This window comes from Panicum virgatum, chromosome 2N, assembly GCF_016808335.1.
Source record: "Panicum virgatum strain AP13 chromosome 2N, P.virgatum_v5, whole genome shotgun sequence".
Classification (NCBI taxonomy): Eukaryota; Viridiplantae; Streptophyta; class Magnoliopsida; order Poales; family Poaceae; genus Panicum; species Panicum virgatum.
Genome location: NC_053146.1, coordinates 12,283,193 through 12,291,489, shown reverse-complemented (window position 1 = coordinate 12,291,489; position 8,297 = coordinate 12,283,193).

The following is an 8,297-nucleotide window of genomic DNA, read 5'->3' as shown; positions in this document are numbered from 1 at the left end:
CATAAGAAACAATCTTATTGTTATGTCTCTCAAAATATAGGAGGAAAATATGCAGATACACCAAACTAAAATAGATATGCATCCATATATATAGCCCAAAAGATTAGGAGTCCTTTAGATGATAACAAATTTAGAGTACATGAAATTGAAGAAAAAACACATCAAACAAGAAATGAAAAATGCCAATTTAGAGAAAAATAAGTTAAACAAAACTCATGACTACAACTTCAAAAGGATACATAATTTTTTCATACATCCAACTGCACATATAGAAAATATTTTACCTTATGGAGAAATGATCACACTGCTGCTCTGCTGGTCTGTCATCAGGTTCAGTGTTTGTACTTGGACATCTTGATTCGTCCCGTGCTCTTGTTTTTCTAGATGCACCCTTTTCCATTGGTACAAACAAAGCAGTAAACAGAATGAAACTCCTCAGACCTCCCTACACACAAGGAATAGATGTTATAACATAAAGTGGATATTGATTTGTGCTTTAATTTGCAAGAGACTATAAAGGTTGATTTCACAATCACAGAACTGAAACTTTGCTTGGAATTTGACTCCTAGGGGGGTGGGAGTGTGCTTTAGGGGTGTGAAACCGGGCAACTTGGCTACTAAAATGGAGTGTGAAGAAAGAAAAATTGAAGCATCAATATTCCCAATAGATGTGTCACTCCTTTCAATGGGACGTTGGCCCAGCATACAATGAATGAAATCTGAATTTCTACTAAAACTTTTTATATAAAAATATTGAGAACTGAAGGATCCCTTTTATTGGGAGGAGACACTATTACGAAAATAACGTGGATTCAGAACTATTTTTATCATCGTTAATCCCTGACCAAACTGTAACCATGCTTCTATGAAAATCTGCACTATCATAGTCAGTTTGGGAGCCAATGGACCAACTTCCATGTTATTGTATTTAAAAAGATTTTTTTCAATAAAAATAGAAAAGTTAACTCTATACACTAGAAGGCTACTAGCTGGCCACCCATCACCAATCACACAGTGAGACCATTTTGTGAATGAAATGGACTGAAATGATCAAACTCGCAACCTTATGCTTTGTAAAGCCCCCAAAAAGTCCACCTATGCTTTGTACACATTTCATAGGCAACATGTTAATCATTATAAACCTCAGCCAAACCAGCCAGGAAAACCCAACCACAGACTGATCACCCTTTAAGTCTGGACCCTTACCTAGGCCGGCGACCACTGCCAAACTACCCTCTTTGTTATAGTTTATTAGGAAACTCTGGGTATGATTAGTATCCCTCACTCGAGTGAAATCCTAGCTCTCCTCACTCGATTTTTTGGACCTTTGGATCAAAATCCAACGACGCTCCTTCATCTTCTACCTCCAGGCAACCTTTCTTCCTAGCCTTCCTGCCCTCTTCCAGCCCCGGCCAGCCACCCGCCTCCCAGCCCCGCCGCCAGCCCTCCGGCGCAGCCCTAGCCTACCCGCACCGGCTGACAGGCCAGCCTCTCCTGCCGCCTCTCCCGCCGCGATCGCCCACGCCCAGCCCCACCCGACCACCTTCCTCCACCGCCCGAGCCGGCGGCGCCACCAAAACTGTGCCGGCCTCGTCTCCCCTACTCCCACCACCAATCCCGGGCCAGCCTGCCGCCACCGGCCCACCTTCTAAGGCCAGCTGTGAGCACCCTCCCCCCCCCTCATAGCAACCCCGAACCCTAACCTTGCTGGAGTTGGAGAACGAGTTGTAGATGGGGAAGAAGAAAATTCGAGTGAGAAGAGACTCCAAATCACTCGGGTGAGATATAGCTTTTCTCTTAGTGGGGGATTGATTTTAATCCCGGGGTAACCTTCCTTATCTCTACGAGAGGCTACTTGCCATCCAAACCATGTACTAGGAATATATTCACCCTAGAGGCTCAATACAATATATCCCACACATCATACACAATCTGGCACTCTTGTTACCGCAGTGTTACCACAGGTTGGCATCCTAGCAATCGTTTCTGAGGAGGTCCATTCAGGGATTCATTTGAATTTTTAAAGTAGAGCTACAAATTTGGACCAAGATGATGAAACTGCCAAGCATATCCTTACCTCTAGTGTTTTCGCACGTCAGTTCTGGTTCTCTATTCTGCAGCCCCTAAACTTAGCCCATCTAACACCCAGCAACAGCATTTGTCTCTTTTGCAGAATGGTGGAGAAGGTCTTGGAAGAAAGTACAGAAGCAGCATAGGAAGGGCTTTAACTCTTTGTGTATTCTTGCAGCTTGGACTCTATGGAAACATAGGAATGCATGTGTCCTTGATGGGGTGGCCCCAAATCTGCAGCGGGCACTTCAGGCTTTCAAGGATGAATCTCTCCTATGGTAGTTCTCTGGGACTAAGGGGCTTGCTGCCTGGAACCCAGGTAGGGTGGTGAAACAAGCTTAGGCTGGTAGGTTGTTGTGTGGTCAGGTCCTAGGTTTCACATTTTTTATGTAATAGTTTCAACAGGATACTCTTGCTCACTCAATCTGATCCAAGGTGAGGTGTTGTCCGCTGTAATTGCACCACCCCTTTTCCCTCACACATAGCTCTCCTGCTTGTTCGAGAGAAAAAAATTGGACAAAATCTATCCTAAAGCAATAGTTCTTGGGCTAGAATTGGTTGTAAGATAAGTGATTATCAAAGTTGATAGTGCCTCTAACATTTTTTAGTCTTCTAGAGATGACTGAATGGTAGGAACTAGTGGATTTGTTGCCAGCAATGGAGTTATCTGAAGAAATGGATACATTGAGCTGGGTTCAGGAAAGATTATTAGAGAATTTTTCTATCACTTCTTAGTATTATTGATAGTAGAATCCTTGGAGCATGGAAAGCTAAATTACCATTAAATTTAAAGTGTTTTGTGGCAAGTATATAAGGATAGGACTTAGTGTGCCAAGCAGGTGTTGAAGAAAAATTGGTCTCAAAATTTAGAGTGCCAGAAAATAACTGATCATACAATGTTTAGGTGCACCATTGATGTTTTTTAACTATTTGGTGGGAATATAGATATTTTCAAATGGCACCGGTTCCCGATAAATCTGGAAAGATATCAAGAGCAACTGAATCTACGGTGCAACAAACAAATAAAGCATAATCTTATTTTTCATGGAACCATGTGAATATTGGACTAGGAGTATGTATCTGAGCTCATCTTGTAAAGCTGGTGCTCCAATGGAATATTTTGCTATCTATAAAAGTTGGACCAAAACCCTTTCATCCAACAATAAATTATTGATGTTCTAGAAGTCCATGGTGTAAATAAATATTTTCCTCAGATCAACATAGATGGAATCTAAATAATTATTTCCCCACAAGACAATGCTAAGAGCATAAGTGTTTCAAGAAAATCTAAAATCAAATTTACAAATCAGGATATTTCACCCTTTTGTTTCAATGGCTGGTTGGAAGCGGCGGCGGAGACGCCGCCGAAAAGAAGCAAAACCAAGATAAATCCCACGCAACAGATGTGTGTTTCCACACTACATCGTTAGAAAGAAGTAGCAACCTTTGAATACCAAGCCAACAAGACACAAGATGTGAGAGAATCCCCACTTCTCCACCACACGCTTTGTGAGAAACGCTGCCGCCAGTCGCGGAAATAAGCAAGCTCCTAGCCAAGGTTGAATCTCCTTCTATAGATTCAATTTTGTTCACCCCAATTCTACACACATCGGCATGTGAATTTTTTCCCACAACACAATTATGCAAGCTAAGAGTCCTAAACAAAGCTGATTCTCCCTCTTTTGATTCAAACTTTTTATCTAGATCTATGAATCCATGAACAATTACATACCAGAAACTTTGCGCTTCAAGATTTCGCTACCGTCGATTGCTAGACCGTGACGAGGTTAGGCGCCTCCAAAGAGAAGTGGCGGCGCTGTCTAGAACTCCGAGGTGGATGGGAAGTAGGGATGAGGGAAAAGGGCACGCTCTAGGGTTTTGAGAGGGGGGGGGGGTTGTGGAGGGAGAAATAGGTAGGTGGGTTGCGATGGAAAAAAAAGGAAATAATATTGGTGGCGTCAAGTGTCGAAGTAGGCCACCTACTACAACAGTAACATCGTGTTAGCACCTTCCCACGCCATAGGGTTAAAAAAATCCCCACCATATCTGTGATTGTACAACCATGCAAGATTTACCAATGTAAAATATACTCATATATTAATAAAGTTTGTGTAGTTAGATGGCCAAAGCGACTTATTTTTGACTGAGTCCTACCCAATCAGATAGGACACTCTAAGGAGGTCGAGATGTACTTCCTTGGCTGGGAGATTTAAACCTATGAATCAGATAGCATTGCATGCATCCTTAGGGTAACACCTGGGCTCACCAATTAGGCATGCATGGTATTTAAAAGAAATATACCATTTTGGTTCCCATCATATGTCTAGATGATAGTACCCGTACATTAGTACAACTAACCTTGTTTGAGACATTTTTGACTAGGACAATGCTAAAGCCTTTAGCACTATCGGAAATGGCGTATTGCCGTGTGCCCCTGTGTTTGCCTGCGCAATTTTTTGGGCGCACGACAAAACCACAGTTTGCCAAGTGTCGTCCAAGAAACACACGGCAAACATACGACACACGGCAAAGGACGTATTTGCCGTATTCCTCAAGTAAAAACACAAGGCAAAAAACGGCATACAACAAAAATTTTAATTTGCCGAGTGCCTAACACCAGGCACATGGTAAACAGACCTACCAGTAACGGCCGTTGCCCGGCCATTAGCATTTGTTGTGTGCCATGGCAGGCACTCGGCAAAAATGCACCCGTAATGTAGACGATCCTCCTAGCAATTGCACATTTATTTTGACTATGATATGATATGTGTCACATGGATCTCAAAATGGCTTTCTTAATGGAGACATAGGTGAGGATGTGTACACATGGCATAACATGATGGTTTTTTTAGCCTGAAAAATGCTGGGAAAATATGCAAACTTTATAAATCTATCTTTAGATTGAAGTAAGCATCTCAGTGCTGAAATCTCTATTTTCCTGAAGTTTTCTACAAAGGGTTTGGTTCATCAAGATTGTTGAAAAGCCTTGCATTTATAAGAAGGCTAGTGGGAGCATCCTTGCAGTTCTAATCTTATATACGGATGACATATTTGTGGGAATATGGGGTAGCAAAAACAAAAATTTTCTACCACATAAACCAGGATTACTGCAGTTATAGATCACGGGATTACCACTAGACGCGCTGTTGCGGAACTTCTGTAGCGCGTCGGTGTAGTGTAGATGGAAGCCGGCAGTGCAGTTGCGTAAACCTCCTCAAGAATGGCTCGTCCTTGTGCAGCAAGCGCAGCACCTCCACGAAGTCCACACGTACGGGAAGAAGCTTCGCACTCCGGATTGCTAGATCCGCGAGAACGAACTAGGGCTAGATGCACGAGAAAGCGTAGCTGGGAGGAGGGGGCGGCTAGGGTTACTGAAGTGGCGGCGGTACTGTTCACGCGACTATTCACCCGCGTGAATAGTAGCAAGCTTAGGGTTTTTAGGCGCCCCCTCCCTCTGTTTATATAGCCCCTTAGGTGGGCTGCTTTGGGCGCCCCCTTTCGGGCCGAAAAGGCCCATTAGTGCACCTAAGCCCAGTCTAATTCGGATCTAATCCTTATCAGGATTCTTTCCCTTAAGTGTGTGACCCTATGGGCTCACATGCAAATAGACATGGCCCGAGTACTCTTACTCGGCCCAATAGTAGACAGTGGCCTCTAGCAAGACATGTTAACTCCTATATGCACACAAATATCATATCAGACGAGCCGTCACAATATCATATACATGATGTTCCCTTTGCCTCACGATATTTGGTCTAGCTTAAAGCCGGCCACTCTTTCTCGATCTTGTGATTCGGAATCCTTGGTTAACTCTTAACCCCAGTATGGCCATGCATTTCCTGATCCAAATCACTCGAGGGGCCTAGAGATATCTCTCTCCTGTAGAGAGGGGCAAATCCCATCTTGACCGACTATGTCTCATAGCATGCTTTTTGACAGACTCGAAAACCACCTTTATGACTACCCTATTACGGTGCAGCGTTTGATGGCTCCTAAGTAAGTCGGTTCATATCTTGAGTACATACGACGATCTCAGGTCTTAGGACACAGCGTACATATTGTGTAATGAGAAGTCATCATCTCGTGTTGGGTCAGTTCAATCTCATGTCTCATATGAGCCCACATTATTAGTTTGACATCACCATGTCCATGACTTGTGAAACGTAGTCAATCAACTAATACATGTGCTAGTCTAATATTCATGTGTGTCCTCACATGAACTCCGACTAGGAACACTTTAGAATATTCATACAAGTAAAGAGTTTCACAAATACTTCACATAAGCATTAATCAATGCAAGTTTTCATCCATGAATATTCAAGAAACACTTTATTAACCATGAATACAAGGAAATATGATTGCCTCTAGGGCATATTTCCAACAGTTTCCCACTTGCACTAGAGCCAATCCAGAATGTATCTAATACCCTTTGCTCTTGTGTGCCTCTCATGCTTGGGCTGTGGAAGGGGTTTTGTCAACGGATCTGAAATGTTCAGGTCTGTGTGTATTTTGCATATCTTGATCTCACCCCGATCGATGAACTCTCGAATGAGATGAAATCGCCGCATAACGTGTTTACTCTTCTGGTGATTCCTTGGCTCCTTGGCTTGCGCAATGGCTCCACTATTGTCACAGTAGAGATCCAGCGGGCTAGAGGCATTAGGGAACACACCAAGCTCAATAAGGAACTTCCTTATCCAAACACCTTCCTTCGCAGCTTCTGAAGCTGCGATGCACTCAGCTTCTGTTGTAGAACCGGCCACTGTCTCTTACTTGGAACTCTTCTAGCTAACTGCACCACCATTTACTTTGAACACGAAAACGGACTGAGACTTTGAATCGTCTTTGTCGGTTTGGAAGCTAGCATCAGTGTAACCAGTTACAACGAGCTCCTCCTCACCTCCATAGACTAGAAACACATCCTTAGTTCTTCTCAAGTACTTGAGGATGTTTTTCACAGCTGTCCAGTGACTCTCACCTGGATCTGACTAGTACCTGCTCGTAACATTTAGAGCATAAGAAGCATATGGGCGTGTACTTATCATTGCATACATGATAGATCCAATTGCTGAGGCATATGGAACTTTTATCATGCGCTCTCGCTCATCAGTTGTTGTAGGACACTGAGTCTTGCTAAGATGTATACCATGTGACATAGGCAAGAACCCTTTCTTTGCCTCTTACATGTTGAACCGCTTTAACACTTTGTCAATGTAAATATATTGGCTTAATCCTATAAGCCTCTTTGATCTATCTCTATAGATCTTGATGCCCAGTATGTATGCTGCTTCTCCTAAATCCTTCATAAAAAATTATTTTTCAGTGAAGTCTTTACGGACTCAAGCATAAGAATATTATTTCCAATCAGCATATGTCATCTACATATAGAATTAGAAAAACAACAGAGCTCCCACTTTCCTTCTTGTAAACACAAGCTTCTTCTTCGTTTTTAATGAAGCCAAACCGTTTGACTACTTCATCAAAATGAATATTCCAACTCCGAGATGCTTGCTTTAATCCATAAATAGATTTTTGAAGCTTACATATCTTTCCAGCATTGGTCGGATCGACAAAACCCTCGGGCTGCATCATATACACGTCCTCGGTCAGATTTCCATTGAGGAAAGCTGTTTTGACATCCATCTGCCATATTTCATAATCGAAATATGCAGCAATAGCTAGAATAATCCGAACAGATTTAAGCATCGCTACGGGCGAGAAAGTCTCGTCGTAGTCAACTCCTTGAACTTGTCGAAAACCTTTTGTGACAAGTCGAGCTTTATAGATGTGAACATTTCCATCTATATCTTTCTTCTTCTTATAGATCCATTTGCACTCGATGGTTCTCACACCATTAGGTGGGTCTATCAAGTTCCAAACTTGATTTTCCTTCATGGATTCTATTTCGGATTTCATGGCATCTTGCCAGTTCTCAGAGTTAGGGTCTGCCATCGCCTCTGCATATGTTGCAGGCTCATCATTGTCTAACAATAATAATTCCCGCGCTGCGCGGAGCCTTGCTAACCTTCGTGGTTGCGGAGGTGCTTCTGTTGCCATAGGCATCTCAACTTGTTCAGCTACATTAGCGTCACTTGTAGAGTCTTGTCCTATTGGCTCATCTCAAACTTCTTCGAGTTGCACCGTTCTTCCACTTTTCTCTCCTTTGAGAAACTCTTTCTCTAGGAAAACTCCGTTCCGAGCGACAAACACTTTGCCCTCAGATCGAT